An 18,104-nucleotide genomic window follows, 5' to 3' on the forward strand; every position below is an offset into this window, starting at 1 on the left:
TAATTCATTCTGCTGGAACGTGGTAATTGCTGTTCTCCAGTAGACACCAGTGTCATGGGTATTAGCGTCCCCATGCTGAAAAAAGGTGGCAGGGGCGCTTTAGCGAAAGTTTGCTTGACAAGCTTTAGTTAAAGCACCCCTGCCACCATTTTTCAGTGTGGGGATGCTGATACACATGGTGCTCTGGGTGCTTTTACTTAGAGCAGCTCTTGGAGCCACTCTAATTAAAGAGCTTCCCCCCTCCATTCCCGGAGCATGTGTATATACATCCAAGAATTCTAAGTTAGAAAGGACCAGAAAGGCAAGGATTTTTGTGGGTGATGTCTTTTATTGGACAAATTGAATGGTTTGGATAAATTCAGACAAGCTTTTGAATGCAAAGCTTTCTTTATCAAGTCTTCTCAGGACCAAAATTAAGGTTATCTGTTCAACTTTAAATTGGCACCTTTGGGTACTTGTACATGAGCAGGGAGGCTGCTCCAATGTGGTGTAATTACAGCACATCAGAGCAGAATCAATTGATTGAGTCTGCTGGAGCATGGTAATTACTGCCCCCAGCAGCCTCCTGTGCCTCACGGCACCCGGGCACATGAACTAAAAGCTCATGGGGCTGGGGGTGGTGGGTTTAATCCCCAAGTACTGAGCTGCCTTGCTGCTAAACTTACTGAAACTTACTGCTGGCTGTGACTGTGGACTACAGAGGCACCTGGAAGCAGGAAGAAGAAGTAATGAGAAACCCTGGAGAGTCCTGCTGATGTGATTCTGGACTGCAAATCCCAGAGACCTTGGGGGCAGCAGGAAGAGGAAGCAAACAAACAGCCCATGCTGACTGTGTGCCAGAGAGCTGTGCTGTAGTGCCTCCAGCTTCTGGTCTGAGCTGCTGCAGGCATGTGGCTTCATTTTCTGAATCAAAAGTGAATGTCTGTCCAGTTGTTTCTCAGGTTAATCTCTGAAGCTTAGATTACTGCTGTCTGTACTTAGCTGAAGAGTTGGGAAGAACAACTTCAGAGGACCTATAATCCTGGAAGGGAATGTGCCCAGGTGCTCTGTCACCCTTGCAATTTGACTGATGCATGGGAACTTGGAAGGGGATTGACCCTTCTCAGTGCAAATAAAATATTGGGACAATCTACTTTCCAAACTTTAAATAATTATTACTAAGCACACGGGAATAGCTTTTTCAGAGACCTATAACTTGGGCAGATTGGGGTGGTGTTCTATGAAAGCAATAAAAGGCAAATTTCTAACTCCAGAATAGACTCCCCTGTAAAATTTCAAATCCCTGAGCCAAAGAATGGAGGTATTAGAGCTTCTCAATGAAATCTTTCTAAGGATCTCTTTAATGTGGGCAACATTTATTCTTAATATCTTTGTTTTCTGAAATGGCTGCACTGTCAAAAACTGTATGGTGGTGCTTTTGCTGAATCTTTGCAAAGTTAATAAAAAGATTCAGCCTTGGACAGATAATCGGCATGGAAACTACCAATGCAAATGTTTTAAATTCAACAAAGTTATCAAGAACTGAACAATCTAAGCTACCTCTATAACCTATAATACATTTTTTGGTAAACATTCATCACCGATACGACACTGCCTCTCAGTCTATCCATTGGTAGTTGAACAATATCTTGTAGACTTCCTGGGAGAGCTGACTTTTGAGGTCTTAAGGACCTCTTCAGAGGCCATATATTTTATAAGAAGCAGAAATGAAATCACAAAGATATTTAGGAAAGAAGAGGATCTGTCAAGAACAGATAAACAGGAAGAAGACTGGCAAAGACTTACCAGAAGTGCATATGCACACTCACATTCTCATGTTCTCTCTCTCTCCCCCCGTATACATGCATGCACACACACACATGTGGACACACACACAGGCGTGCACGCACACACATACACAGAGTGTACATTTAAGGGGGCAACAATATTTGTGGGGGTATTTGAAGAGTGTAAACAACAAAGGGGGAAACTGACTGAGGTACCACAGAGGAATTGGATGATACTGAAGAAAGAGCAGTTTTAAGTAAAATCCTAGTAAAAGCTTCCTGGTCCAAAGATTTATTTTACTTTCTATAATTAAATGCTTTAAATAATCCATCTACTTACTCTAGGCATATGTCCAATGAAAATAATTATATATATTACATATTAATAAGAAATTCTAAATGCTTCTTTGTCCAATTAATACATCAGAACCATCAATAATATCCTCACAAAACCCACATATATCCTCCTTTTTCATTCCATTCTCAAGAAATCTGGGAAAGCAGATAAGCTCTAGCTATGTACCATGAGGATAGACTAATGGGACTCTGTCATTTGAACAGAAGCAGCAATTCTGAGATAACCAGCTCAGCAAAAATACTTCACAAATATTTAAATAGTTACAATCAAATCTGGCCCTTCCTTCATCTCAGGAGCTTTGTTGCTCGAGTATAACAACTGATCTCGTTTACTATAATACCACACCCACCCACACAGAGAACTTGGATTCCTGAGAGAGGTGGAAAAGTCTTTTTTGAGAAGACCCATTGCTTGGGAATTTAGACCAGACAAAATTCTCTCTCACTCTTGAGAGAGATGGGCCTATTAAGGATCTGCTGCAATGCCCATTAAATTCAACAGGAATTCATTTGTTCACAAACTCAGTTCACAGCAGAACCAGGAACTAAACTCAGGCTCTCCTTAGTCCCAGACCAGTGCTTTAATCACAACTATGATGCTTTAACAATGACAATAAATATAAACTGTGCTTTTAATGAATACTAATGCAGATCCTAAGAGCTTCTATAGGTGAACAGAAATAGGTAGCCAAATGGCCTTTAAAGAAAAACAATGATATGAATAAGTTTACAACTCTACTTTGCAATCATAACAACCAAAGTTTAAAAATACTGTGACCAAATGTGGTAAATAATGATAGAGTAGAAAAGTGATGCTGCTATGGTAACTACTAAGGATTCAGACAGGCTGTTGATATACAATCTTATGAGATATGTCAAACCAAACACTTTATTCATAATCTTAAACTTCAAAAAATTGACAATTTAAAGTTAAATGAAATTAAAGAAGAGTTATATTTTTTTCCAGTTAGAGATGCCAGAGTTAAGGCTGAGATGAAATGTCCATGCTACTGCCTTCTCTTCAGCTGTAATTTCTAAGACATCTTAAAAGAATAAGCTTTCCATGGTTGGCTATAGCCTGGTCATGAGTTTCAGAAACTTAGAAGAAAAAAAATTCAGACAATTAAGAATTACCTACTCTAGTGGGAGGAACAAAGGGAAAACCACATTGTTCATTCCCTGACATAATCCCTGTGATGTTTAAAGTGCATGTTCCAAATATGCATATTACATAGGTTTCCTTTCTTGAAGTAAGCTGGGAGAGCTAAACTCATCTTGCCAAGGTGAATCCAGTTGACTTTGCAATTGAAACGGAGATAGTTTCTAAAACACTGCCATACAAAATCACTTGCAAAGCAATCCTCTTTCAGTCTCTAATTCTGAACATCTTGTTTGTGTGCTTATACAACTGGCAAGAGTGGAATCTACTGTACCAATTTGTTATTTATTCTGTGGTCTAATCATAAGTTTAATTTTAAAATGAATATTTTCCTATTGTATTACTGAAGTCTGAGCCCATCATGGCATGAAGGTCATGTGGGGATAATGGAAATTCCTAGGATCTGTTGAGAACTCTTAGCCTACACAGAGCCTTATTGACTCCAGTGAGGCTTTGTGTGAGTACAGCAACCCACCTATCCATAACTTTTTCCAGGGGTGGATCTATCGTAGGTAGAATTAAAAACAACATTTTGGTCAAAACATTTTTTTAGCTCAATCAAAGGTCCCTGGATGAAATCGTTTGCTATTAAAAAAAGGTAATATTTTGATGAAAATTCCACAGGGAAAAATATATAAAATGAACGTCTCTCATGTAACTTGTTTTGAATTTAATTTGATATTATTCATATTTATATTATTATGTTTGAAAGTTAGTAAGAACACAATTGAAAACAATCTGTTTCAAGGTTCAGAACTGCCTTGTGATGCCCAATGGGTCTTTCTTCAGAGAACTGTAACATAGATGCAAAAATAAGAAGTGAAACAGGTCTCTAAAAATTCTATTTAAACGTAAAATAAAAGCACACCAGTCAGCTCATTAACACATACTTACTGCAGGGATATTATCATAATTCTGTAGAATTCTGCTCTCAGAATGTCTTTGATTGCTAGATAAAATGCAGCATTCTTTTGCTATACAGTCGCTCTGATAGGATGTATTACTGTCAGAATTGTGTGGTCTTTTGAATGTTCACAGTGAAGCAGAATTTAACATTAATCTGGGAACCTTAACTATGAATATCCAGATTTTCTGCACATGGCATATTACAACCTTGATATTGCACTGATGTAACACTGTATGTAATTTATGATAAAATTACCTTTTTCAAATAAAACCCTCCTGTAATGTAGCTTTGCTGTATATATCTGTAATCCAATCAAGTTAATAGTTTCATAGATACTGTGCGATATAACAAATATTCTCTTTTTGCATCACATTTTAGAGAAATGATGTTGTTATGTCTGCCAGGCATACTTGTCCTACCAGGACATATGGATATAAAGCTTGAATTTCCATCTTACAGAATACACATCCTTAACAGTCAATAAAATATATTTTGCTTGTATTCTGATCTCCAAGAACACAGCATGCTTCCTCAGTCCTGACCCATTCAGTGCTTTTCTTGGTACCAATTTGAATTATGTCCACTGATCAGCCCTATCAAATGTAATCAGATTATATCGTACATTAAAGTGACTGTTAATTGCATATAGTTTACATTATAATGACTGGTTGTATTAATGCAGTTATTTTCAGGGGCTTCTAATTATCTAATTATCAAAAAGTCTTCTTTCCATAGTTCCAATTAACTTATTTAGACTCCAGGATGGAAACACATGAATGCATTTGCTTCCATCCCCGCAGATAACTTTAAAAATGAGACTGAGCTGTCACTAGGGGCTTGCCCCCAGCAGGCTTTTTTTTTCCAAATAATTCTCCAGCCAGTCAGTATGCATCATTTTAACATGATTGTGATGATAGCCCCATTGCATCAGCTAATCCCAATTAGTAGGGTCACCCATCCCATGGCTGGATTTATTGCTGTATGTGCAACTTGCTGGGAAACAAAGCAGTATCCTTGGAGCCCACAGGCTTCTGCAAAGAAGTCATGCTACTAAGAGCGGCACTCAACTCTTTTCAGCTGTGAAATATTTTTTACTTTCCCAACTTATTCCAGCCACATATTTTTCCTTACACCAGAGTGACTATTTTCTATATTGATGCCTTTGATATCATTGACTAAGCATCCTGATAAATATAAATATAAGTTTCGATTGGCTGGTTGTTACTTTTAAAGTTACTATTCAGCACTGGAAACTACGAGTAAGTTTGCTTATCGCTGAGAACATTTGGTTTGCACCTGCACAATGAGTTATTACAGCAGAGAAGGAAATGATACCAGGCTTTCTTTGCTGAAAATTGATGTACATACCATGTTCTGTTTTTTGCGCAGAGCCAGTGTTGTGTCACCTCAGAACATTGCATCCATATACTGCAATCCAAGTGCATTAGTGCTGGGAGGCACCTCTATGGCAAAGCACCAGCTTCCTGCTGCCAATTTAAAGTGATATTACCTTTGGTGAGTCGGGGAGCAGTTATTCATTTGGATTGTATAACAACTTTTCTAGGTGAAATAATAGAGTGCGCCTGGGCTTTCAACAGCAACAAAAAAGGAGTGCATTAGTGCACAGACTTGAAATATCTTTTAAAATCTATAGAGAATTTTTCTACCCACTGAGCTTTATAGAGTGTGAAAAACAGTGAGGAGCTCTTTTGTCTCTTCATCCCTTGGCACTGATTTTCATTAAATATCTAACCACTTCTGCTGGAGAGAAAAGGTATCCTTCCACATTCCAAGATTCTGGCCATGCCTTTTGTTGACACATTACATTCACAAACTCTTTCCCCTAATTATTTTCTATACTCAGCATTTAGAAAGTACAGCTGTGGATAAAGTAGGTTCCCAAAAAGTTCTGCAAGTGTTATTTGTTGATTTTAAATGATTCCTCAGCACCCAAATAAAGCCTGATAGTGACTTCCTCTACCCATTACTGTATATGGAAATGCAACAGATTTAAGAGATTTGTTCTAAGGTCAGATTTGCCAACACACTTGGGACTACATTTTTAACTAGCAGAAATTGCAGTCAAAAGAGCCAGGATGAAGATTCCAATGTAGTGCCACTGTCCAGGTTTTTGAAAAATGCACTCACTTAGATGCCTACATAGCAGCTTTAATATTTTGAAAATGAATGTAAGTGTTAAGACTTTTTGAAAATTCTAACCATAATGTACAGACTGTAGACCAGCTATCACAATATGCCTAGCCTTTCCATTAACCACGTGGCAAATATCACCCTTAAAATGCATCAGCTTGTATTTTCTTCCTTTTATTTGTCAAGGAAGAACTTGTAATCTATAAATAGACAATTTCCCATCTGCACTCTTCAGAGTTTGCACTCAAAAAGAGCTCTACTATAGACACTCATTGCCACTTTATTGACAACTAGAGGTTTTTTCCCCTCCACAACTTTTTCCACCAGATTCCTATTAGAAAATCAATATTAGCTCTCTTCAGATAGAGTTTTCTTCCTCTGTTCCCTCACTGACTTATAGACTTTGGTATAATGCTTTGTTTCAATATAATTTTTATCAATAAAGTTTTACTTACTACAATCTACAGATACTGAGCAGAACACATTGCTCTCAGATCTCTTACTCCTAATTTCAGAAGAGCAAAATAAACAAATTCTCATGAAACAGAATAAAAATTCAACGTCAAGGAACTAAACAATTAGCCTATGCACACCAATTATATGAGCAATGTCTTGAAGAGAGAATACATAGTTAACTCTCTTTCCAAATCAAATCTTATTAGATTTTACATGGAAAAACTGATTACGCATTTGTTTAGCTGGGTCTGACCAACAAACAAAGAACAAGTAACATTCTTATCTAAAACAATCTGGACATTGCTAGAAGTACCTATATAAACTACAATTCTACAAAATCTTTTGTACATTTGCATAGTGATCATTAGAGGTGTGCGAAACGAGCCCTATTTAATTCAGATATGGATTTGGCCCGAATCAGGGACAGTGATTTGATTTGTTGATTTGTATCACTGTTCCCAATTCGATTCGGCCGAATCTGAATCTGAAGATTCGATGCTAATTTGGAGAATCAGCAATTTGGACATAGACACAGTTTTAAATGTTTTTTCTGCATACCTCGAGGTACCAGACATGGCTCATGAGCACTGTGATACTAGGGCAGATACAGTGTCCCACAGGAGTGCAATGGCGCCCCCCCGCATGCTCGACGATGGACCCATAAGTGGACCGGAAGTACTTCTGATCCACTTATGGGTCCTCCAGGGAGCACACTGGGGGGCCCCCTGCCTCTCCCTGGCTCAGCGATCAGCCATGGGGGGACCCCGGGGGCACCCCCCCAGACCCAGGAGGCATCAGTTGCAGAGCCGGGTCAGGTGTGGGGTGGGGGGTGCGCTGTGCACTTCTGGTCCACTTCTGGGCCTGCTGCTGAGCATGCTGGGGAGCCCCTCATGCTCCTGTGGGACACTCCATGTGCCCCAGCACTGCAGTGTTCATGAGCCACCTACTACCGAGAGGCATGTAGAAAAAACTTTTGAAGCTGTGTCTATGTCCGAATTGCCAAATCTTTCTGATTCGGAGAGATTAAAGGGTCCTCTGATTCAATTCGGATTAAGAGATTCGGCCACCAAATTGGGCCAAATCTCTGCTGGACTGAATCAGCTACCAAAACTTCGCGCAGCCCTAGTGATCATATTGATTCTATAGTGCTAAACCACAAAAAAAATTACATTTTACAGTGATCATAACACTAAATATTTAGGGTTTGATGATGTGCTGTATTAATCCATTTATAATTACTTATACTACAGTGCAATTTTTTTTTTTGCCTGTGATTTATCCTTATCAGGCAGCATTTTGAAGGTAAGCCTATTATTACTTTTTTTTAATCTGTAGATGGCTCATTAAGTAAGTACCCTGCCCTCCTCCCCCCATATGGCTTCAGTTATTACGAAGGCAATGAAAGGAGAAGACGTTTCAATATGCAGCTATACAAGAGTGAAGTGAATCCAGGCAACTAGAAATGTGGGACTGAGCCAGCTGCAATAAGACAGTTATGTTCATTCTTTGTCTCCAGTGGTGGCAGGGATTAGGTTTAGCATGTTAATTCAGTATAGAATAAGGTAGTTTAAAGCCTTCAGACCATTCCACATACATAGACAGACCTGCATGTCCTTTGCAGAAACCTTGTCAATTGCAGAGTATAACATACAAGTATGCGGGTGAATTCCATATTTAACTCCAGTTTATATTGAACAGTATCCTTTATGATAGATAGTACATAGTGCTGGGCAAACAATTTATATTTATTACTTGCTTAACTACAAAAGATTATTTGCACTCAGACTATCTCTGTCCAGGATTTAACATGCTCATGGATCAAATAAAGATGTTTTGTTTGCAACCTCATAACTTGCACAGATAGATGCGTATGGCAACATGCCTCAGGTGTTCTATCTTTAAATTTCCAGGCAGGGCTTTGTGACCTGTGCAGCATGTATGACCTGATTATGTCCAAGGGGAATCCGCAGTACATAGCAGAATCCTTCTGATGACATGCTACTTCCCCCACCCAGCCCTGGTACAATCAGTGTAGTATCCCTTGTTATTTAATGTTATCACAGAATCATAGGAAAGTGGAAGGCTGGAAGGGATCTCTGGAGGTCATCTCTTCCAACCTTCTGTCATCTCTATCTGAACCATCCCAAGCAATCCTTGTCTAACCTATTACTAAAACTACACAGGCAATCCTGTTGCATAATCACAAGGCAAAGAACCAAAGCAGGGGAATAATAGTGGCCAATGTCTTGCTGCTGCAAGGGTTGTTAAAATATGCTTCAGTGATTTTAGGGACCATTCCCCTTGCTACATAGCCAGACAAAAACCTACACAATCTGATGATGGAGTAATATTTCTTCCTGACCCCAAATGTGGCAATAGGCATGACCCTGAGTGGAGGGGTAAGACCTGTAGGAGCATTGTCACATCCTAGTCAAAATCTGCAGCTTTGGCTTCAGCTAGCACCCAATGCTTCTTAGGAAGGCAAAAAACACCCTTGATATGTAACAACAGAAGGGGGAAAATTCTTTCCCAGCCCCATGTGGCAACCAGCAAAGCACAGAACAATAGGAAATACCATAGGATAGCATTATATTCAATGTAGTTTTATTTTGGCTGCCACTTTTTTATTTTTAGTTACTCAAGGGACAATTCAGTCTTTCGATGTCAGAATGGGGGGTGTATCTCCTCTTTTCCTTCCACTTTGGGATATGAGAAGAGGTTACATTGAATGTGGGAAGAATGCGGGGAGGGGATAGTTGTATTTCTCACAACTCCAGGCAAAGTGGGCTTACAGCTGGCTGATCCACTACGCCTCCTCTCGGCATTTCCCTTCACCTCCAGCAAGGATGGAGATAGCTTACGAAATGGATTTTCAGAGAAATAGTTAACAATGCTGCTCTTTGAAGGAGAATCATTAGAGATCAGTGTTAACACTCGGTTGACAGTAACACAGAACTTGCATGCTTTTTCAGAATTACTGTTTTCTGCAGATTTGGGCAGATTCATAATATTTTGAAAGTTTTCTTATTAGCATTTTTTTAAAGAAAGCTTAAATCCTGGATCACAATTTCATGGCAAATTGAAAAGAATGGTGATTATGTGGGAAATCGCATTATGCATGGAGTATATAGGTAATTGTAAATAAGAGGTATTTTTTTCTTCTAGGTAAAGTCATAAAAAACATTGTAAGCCTTGATAGAGAGATAGAGCCTTTCAAACAATAATTAATGAAGCCTCACAAATCCCTTGGGGGGAAAAATAGATTTTTATAAGAACTGCTAAATACAGACTTTGCATAGATTTGAGGATTTTGAATCATGTGCTAGAATGTACCTCACAACTTTGTAGTGAAGAACAGCAGTGAGGAAATCTTGGTAGGTGCTCAGTCTAGTCAAAAAGGATTTGAATGGGCATTTGCAGTCTGTCTCCAGCAATGTTAACTTGGGCATCTCCCCATCTACAAGGGGACCCATCTTACACTTTAAATGCAGGACAGACCGTGGCATTCAAAGTGAAAGGAACTGGACAACATGCAGAGAGAGTCACAGACCTAGCAGATACTATTTTGTGACCATGCCTCAGAGAAGGAGACCATGTTTAACAGCTCTCACATTCCCTATACTGACAACGTAGACCAAAAGGTCTGTCAGCTACCTTGTGTTGATTCTCACAGCACTATTTTGTTAAGTACCACAAATTTTAAAAGGCACTTAAAGGATCTGGAGACTAAATCCCATTGAAAGTCAACAAGCTAACTCAGGCTAACTCACTTTTAGATACTTTGGGAATGTTACTCCACATCAATTGATTTGCTGTTGATTTGCTGTCCCCTACCTGAGTGTGACAAAGTTGACATGGTCAGCTCTGACAAGCTGCCACCCCTCTGCTGCACTGGGACATCTAGGGCAGTATCAACACTATGCTTATGGGCTTCCCTTTTATTGCAGCCAGCAGGCACTTTGCCTGAATAACTTTGACAGCTCCCTCACAAGCCCTGGGTGACCTTGTCAGAAGATAAGAACTGTTGTGCAGGTGAGGATTTTGCAGAGGCTCACACATGGAGAACATAAATAGACATACTGCAGCCCATGCATGAGTTTCAGGATTGTAAGAGGCATGCTTGGGCATACACTGCACTTCCTCCCTTCCTTAAGCTATGGCATTTCTATGCACGTTTTCATTTTCTAGTCTGCTTTGTGCTCCCGGGCCAGACTGTCTGGAAGAGATATAGGGCCAAATTCTATTCACAGCTGTGCTGCATATATTCTGAAGATGCTTGCTTCAAATTTACACCATCATAACAGAGAACCACCACTGCATTTTTCCCTTCTATCCAAAGAAAAAACAGGTTTCCAGGTTTGCATCATAATATGTTGGAGGAGGAAGTCTGAAGATATACAGTAAATGCATCTTGACAGTTCAAAAAATAGCATTAGGTAACTCAATTAAAATGCTAACGTCTGTTCTTACAATCCTGATTTGGTTCACTCTGCAACATAGTTCACCTCTATTTATATTCTGAAATCATCTAAAATAATAACTCTGAAGCAGGCAAAGATGATTTTTAAGCAGTTTAAGAAATCTTTAACCACATTCAACTAAGATACTTGCCCAATCCTCAGATGAAGCTCTAACCTTTATTTTTGCTGCTCTGTGAGATGCATATGAAAAGCTAGCATAGCCTGAAGTTTTGAAATTGGGAGATTATGATTTGGCCCTTTGGCATGTATCTTTGTCACTTTCTAATCTCTATGTGAAGCCTTCTGGCTTTAAAGAGAGACCAACTGATGCTCTCTCAAGCATGTATTTTCTTTCAGTGGCATGAAATAATTTAGCAATTGTCATTTACAATCTAATTTTTTTAAGGTCTTTATTTTTCAGATTAATAAATCTTAGTGTAATTGCACATGTAAGGTTCAAAGGACAGGAACTAATATTATTTGCTTTCTACAACTATCTATAAACCATAGGCCACACAGAACTGTATTTGCATGCGATACAAACTCTCAGTGGAATCAGACACTTAAAATGGCTTAAGAGATAAAATCACTTAAATAAGCTTGAGACAGACCTGAATTTATTTAAATGTCTAATTCTAAATGTACTTATGCCTAGTAGTAATGTTTACCATCTGCCTGACTCTGGCTGTTGAGGTAATTGTAAATCTATAAATAGCTTAACATATGCTGCACATATTGGGGCCTTAAGACAACAGGCTTTGTGTATAAGATTGGGCATTATTCTGAGTAGACTGAGAAAGGACTGTTATAGTTTTTAGCTTTTGTGTTACTTGTGATAACGGCTTTGAGGACAATGACATTGCTTGCAGGCCTATTCTAAAACACCGTTAGCTCTTTCTATGATTCATACCCACTGAAAATGGCAGCTCAATTGAAAAACAGAGGCAGCTTTCAGAGAGCAATACAGATTATTGTGCAAAATGCAAGCAGTATTTACTGAACATGAAAAAAATATTTTAATGATTTCTAGTCTGCCATTAACTAACAGAGAAACATCATGGATGCTCTCTTTTCCTCTAAAGAGCATAGCTTTGGAACATGATATACAGATGTAGAAGTGCCTAAAGCCTGACTTAACAGAACAGCTTTATAGAGGGATTAGAGCAGGGGTTGTCAACTGGGGGTACACATACCCCTGGGAGTACTTGGGACAGCCCCAGGGGGTACGCACCATGGTGCAGGGAAGTGGCATGTGGTGGCAGCACAGAGTGGTGAACAGAGGTGCTGGCAACCGTGTGCGAGCTCCCCGCCCCACACCATTTCCATTCACCACTCTGTGCTGCTGCTGTAGGCCACTTCCCCGTGTGCCACCAGCTTCGTGTCCGGCTGGCCACCAGCTTCATGTCCGGCTGTCTGGAAGGGGGTACCCTCCAGAAGGGGTACCCACCAGAAGGGCTATACTCCTTAAAAAAGTTTGAAAACCCCTGTGTGGTGGTGAGGCACCCCCACAGGCTCCCAAAGGGGAGAGGGTAATCCCTGTGGGTCGCAAACCCCAGAAACAGCTCCCCCGCAGGGAAAATTTACCTCCTGCTAGGCAGCCAAAGCAGGAGCAGGAATCGCGGCCACGGCCACATGAGCCAGTGTTACATCAGCTGTTTAATCAGCTGTTTCCTGGGCGGGGAACAGCTGGACCAATCGCAGCGGTCATGCCGGTCACCGTGGGAAGATTTAAAAGCCCCGCTAGAACCCGGGCAGGGAGAGAGCCAGAGAGAGAGGGCACTGGTGTGCAGCACACCAGATGTGCTGAGGCTCCTGTACAGGAAAGGAGCAGCACAGCCGGTGCAGCACCAGCAGGCAGAGCAGGGGAGGCTTTTGAGCCCCCTTTAGAAGGCAGAAAGGGGGAGGCATTTGAGCCCCCTGTAGGAGGCTGGGAGAAAGGAGGCAGCTCCACATCCCTCTCCTCCCCAGGAGTCTATTTCTTAAAAAAAAAAAGAGAGAGGGAGAAGACGCATAAGAACAGTGCCCTACTCAGAGGCACTGCAGAAGGTGCAACATTACGCTTACATAGCCTGACAGCCTCAAGGGAGGGAAGCCTACGCGTCGAGGCAGGAGGGACAAATACCAACCAAGCCCACTTGGACGTGGGATTCCTCTTGAAGCAAGCTGTGGTTAAGATAGCAAGACCGAACCACTACTGTGCTGATGCCCATCCGGTTGGCGAGTAGATGGGGTGTACGGGAGGCGGAGCCCCACGGAACATCGTGCCTAAATCCTGAGTACTGCCATTTCCCGGGGAAGCCCTCCCTGTTTCTGGGGAGGAAATGCCAGTGATGATTTCTTCACAGACCCCAAATCATGTGTGCACACACACATGCTTACATATTTAAGTGACAATGAGAACACCAACCACAAGTGGGGCTGCAGAGCTAATGGTCTAATGGGTCAGAAAATGGAAGTGGAAATGACAATGATGTAGAAGAAGATGAAACAAGGGACTACGGGGTGGGCTGAAGTGGCACAGCAAAGAGACCAGAACAATTCTGAATGTTTTGTGTTAAATTTTCTTTTAAAATATTTATGTTAAAAATGTTATAAAATGTTACACTAATTAACCTAATTATTTGCTAATGTACCCTAAGGGAAAGACATATTGGGCTGTAATGTGTCAGATCTGTGCATAAGTGTGTGCAAATGCAAGAGGTCCTCTCTTAACATATTGTGCATCCTACTTAGAGATTTCATGAATTTCATAGACATTAGGGCTGGAAGGGACCTTTGAAGATTGAGTCCAGCCCCCTGTCCCAGGGGCAGGAAGTCAGCTAGGGTCAAAGGATCCCAGCCAGATAGGCATCCAAATGTTTCTTAAAGGAGTCCAGAGTAGGTGCTTGTACCACATTCTGGAAGTAATCTATTCTAGGCCTTGGTGGCTCGGACAGTAAAGAAGTTTTTCCTTATGTCTAGCCTGAAATGGTCTTGGAGGAGTTTGTGACCATTTGAACTTGTCATCTCTCGGGGTGCTCTGGTGAAAAGGTGTTCCCTCCAATCCTGATGTACACCCCTTATATACTTATAGGCAGTCACTAAGTCACCCCTGAGCCTGCGAATTTCCAAGCTGAAGAGCCCTACAGCTCTCAGCCTCTCTTCATATGGTCTGTTCTCCTGCCCTCTGATCATGCACATGGCTCTCCTCTGGATTCTCTCAAGCTTTTCCACATCCTTTTTAAATTGTGAAGCCCAGAATTGGATGCACTATTTCAGCTGCAGCCTCACCAAGGCTGAATACATTGGGAGGATGACATCCTGAGATTTGCTTGAGAAGCATCTCAGGAAGCAAGCCAGAGTTTTGTCCGCTTTACCAGCTGTGACATTGCATTAGTGGCTCATGTTCATCTTGTGGTCAGTCATGACCCCAAGTCCCTCTTGGCTGTGGTGCTAGCAAGAGTAGCACTGCTGAGCCTATACGCATGATGCGGGTTTCCCCCCCACCCCGAGGTAGAGCACCTTGCATTTTTCCATATTGAATGTCATCAGGTTTTAATCTGCCCATTTTCTGAGCCTGTCAAGGTCGGGCTGGATCACCAGCCTATCCTCAGGTGTGGATGCTTTACCCCAAAGTTTGGTGTCGTCAGTGAACTTGGCCAGTCCATTTCTGACACCAATGTCCACATCATTAATAAAGGTGTTAAAGAGTATAGGTCCAAGGACAGAGCCTTGGAGGATGCCACTGGTCATGGAGCACCATGATGATTCACCTCTGTTGACTACCACTCTCTGGGCCTGATCTTGGAGCCAATTCCCCAGCCATCGGACTGTGATGTAGCTGAGGCCACAGTTGGCTAATTTTTCCATGAGGAGATCACGAGACACCAGACCAAAGGCTTTTCTAAAGTCCAGATATATGACGTCAATCTCTTCTCCCTTTCCCAGGTGATATGTCACCTTACCATAGAAGGAGATGAGATTGGTCAGGCCAGACCTACCTACAACAAACCCGTGCTGGCTAGAGGTCAGTCACAGATGCAGTCCATGTGCTTGGAGATACTTCTCTGTTAACACAGGGGTCATGAATAGAGACTCTCTCCAAGCTAGTTGTTAACAAGTGACTCAACCTATAGGCTGCAGAATTTATATACCTTTCCACAGAATCCAGTTGCATTTGCTGCATAGATGTGGGCCTGGGTCTCTCTAATCCCTAAAAGGTAAGCATCTATATATCCCTAAAAGGTAAGCATCTATATATTCTATAGATCTGAACCTCTCTCCCGACACTTCTTTTAATTCCTGCCTTCCTCCACTGCAGAGACAAATTATATCTTCCTTTCTATACATGCAACTACTTCAATCAGTTTACCTGGGTTGTAACTGAAAGCAGATTATGGTCCTCATTACTTTGCATCAAATTCCAATTTCCAAGTGAGGAAATAAAGTCAGAATGAGCCCCATATCAAAGCATTTCCTTCCTCCTCAAACTTGAAATTATAACATATGCTAGAAAGAAAAGAAATAGTCCAGGCCAATAAACATACATAACATGGGGAAAACAAAATACAAACTGTCTTAGTTATCCTGGGCTTTAACCTCATCCTCATAAACAGCAAAAAAAAATTGTTTTGTTGTTTTTGTTTTGTTCTGCAAAGCTGTCTTGTTAGAAGTACTATATTTCTGGGAGAGACATTTGATTGAGACATGATTAAAACCTTTTATGCCCTCTACTCAGATACCATTCAGTTCATATTTGTAACTATCTTCTATTACAAAGCTGTCTAAAGAAATGCCAATGAAATTGCAAAAAAAATTCTTCTCATACTCATTCACCTTAGGACACTTTAATTTCCTTTAGAAAATCAAATATATTGGACAAACCAGAAGTATCTGGGTCATACATACCCCAATGACAGAATCCATGGTTTAAAGTTAAACTTCAGGGATCAGATTCTGGGTGCTGCAGTAATTTACAACAGTGACATCAGCGGAGTTAACCTGGATGTGTACTGGAGTGAATGGGAGTTGAATCTGGCTTTCCATATGATTTGCACAGACATGACATTCCATTCAACATGGATAGAATTGATCCCAGGTGCTGCTGACTAGCATTTGGCTCTGAGTGAGGGAGGGTGCAACGGTACTTTCAGCCACTTGAGCTATGGACAGACATTACACATAAACTGGTTTAAGTGATTAGAAACTGGTTTAAACCTGTAATAGAACAGATATTCAGTGCACATAAACCAGTTTGAAAATGGCTGAAACCAGTTTGAGATAAACCTGGTTGAATGTTATATCAGATTTAGCTGATTTGGGTCAAATTGGTTTACACAGTGTATGTCCCAGACCCCTTGCTGCTTTAAGATAAACCAGACACCCCCAGCATCCTGGCATGCTCTTTGGGCTGGGTGTGGCTCTCTGCTCCACAGCAGAGCTGGCCCCTCCCCTCTGCTCTCTGGCTGGAGCTCCGGCACAGACTGCAGGCACAGCAGGGTCTGCCTGGCTCCCCCCTGCCCTACTTCCTCCCCCACCCCTGCTGCTCACTGCTCAAGCAGGAATCACCCCTTCCCATCTCCCACAGCACAGACCCCAGCCTCATGGACCCTAGGCATGTAGTATGCTAGCTAATGCCGAGGGGTGTCTGTGTGTGTGAGTTTCCAGTTTCACTGGGACAGCGAGACAGAACAGTGTCTGCTTACGGCTTTTTGGAGCTAATCAACAGGTCAGCTGGTAAGTGGTTTAAGAAGAGTTTGAACTAATGGAGAGAGGCTATTGTTTTACTGATGGGGTGATAAACACTTAGCCCCCTGCTGGCTTGCTTGCCTGTCAGTTTGCTGCAGACAGTATATTGCAGCAGGGAGGAAGATTGAAAAGCTCCATATCATCAACAGATGCATGCACTATACACATCCCCTTGCCTCAGAGTGTTTGCCCAGGGCTCAAGTCTGACAGCACTCCCACCCCTTGAGCGGCCAGTAAGGAAAAGTCTGGGATGGTGCAGGCAGATCTCCTTAATCAAAGTGTCCTGCTGAGGCCTAGTCATGCCCCCAGTCAGCTCAGCACTATGAAAGGGAAGAGGGGGCTGCTCTAGCACACCCCCAGATTTTAGCCTGAGCTACTGCAGACATGTGCCTGAAGTTCCTCATTCCAGAAAGAATGTCTGTCCAGTTACAAACTGGTTCAGCCTAGCCAGGTTAGACTAACTTGCAAAGATTGAATCAACTCAGGCTCAGGCTTTTTGAATGTCTGTCCCTAGCCTTGGTGCTAGGCATAAAGAATATAGTATTACTTTATTATACTATAGCTTACTAGAGTCATTACCTAAATGTACACACAGCAAACACTCAATTGTACTATTACCTTATCTATCCCTGGGTAATTATCAAAGTAGCTATTGTTACTATGTTGCTCTAAGGTTCTGTGCAAAAATTTGTGAAATATTTTTGGTTTGTTTCGTTTGTAGTGGAACAGAAGCCAAAACAACTTCTCTCTTTGTGCTCTAGCATCATTGAAACAATGTGTTCTGGGACAGTCTGGAGAAGAGAATATTTGTTAATGGCTGCAACAGAACAATGGGTTAGTGTCAGAGTAACATTTTTACCACTATCTAAAATGATGCCATATAGTGGTGGCAATTTAAATAAATTTACATATTTGGGGAAACTACTTATTGTCCTTTCCCTATTTCATGCTCACAGTTTGTCTGTATTTTTGGTACTCAGTGGGCACATCTACATGAGACACAACTGTGCGGTAGCACAAGCAAACATCTTTTTGGTGTATTAACATTGTCCATGCTGTGACATGCTACTGAGCAGTATTTTTCAGCTACTGAGCAGTCAGCATCTCTTGTAAACATGCCC

The 18,104-nt window shown here is 41.3% G+C and overlaps 1 protein-coding gene and 1 long non-coding RNA gene across 11 annotated transcripts in view; one reads left to right on the forward strand and one right to left on the reverse strand.

The window, feature by feature from the left end:
* Positions 1 to 3,340, forward strand: part of LOC109280669 (uncharacterized) — a 76,779-nt gene extending 73,439 nt beyond the window's left edge. Inside the window, exon 3 of the long non-coding RNA XR_002087069.2 lies at positions 701 to 3,340. This is a non-coding gene — a long non-coding RNA (uncharacterized LOC109280669). The remainder of the gene's footprint in view (positions 1 to 700) is intronic.
* Positions 1 to 18,104, reverse strand: part of SEMA6D (semaphorin 6D) — a 352,602-nt gene that overhangs the window by 141,097 nt on the left and 193,401 nt on the right. The window lies entirely within an intron of this gene.

The sequence above is a fragment of the Alligator mississippiensis genome, chromosome 11, assembly GCF_030867095.1.
Source record: "Alligator mississippiensis isolate rAllMis1 chromosome 11, rAllMis1, whole genome shotgun sequence".
In the NCBI taxonomy this organism is placed as follows: Eukaryota; Metazoa; Chordata; order Crocodylia; family Alligatoridae; genus Alligator; species Alligator mississippiensis.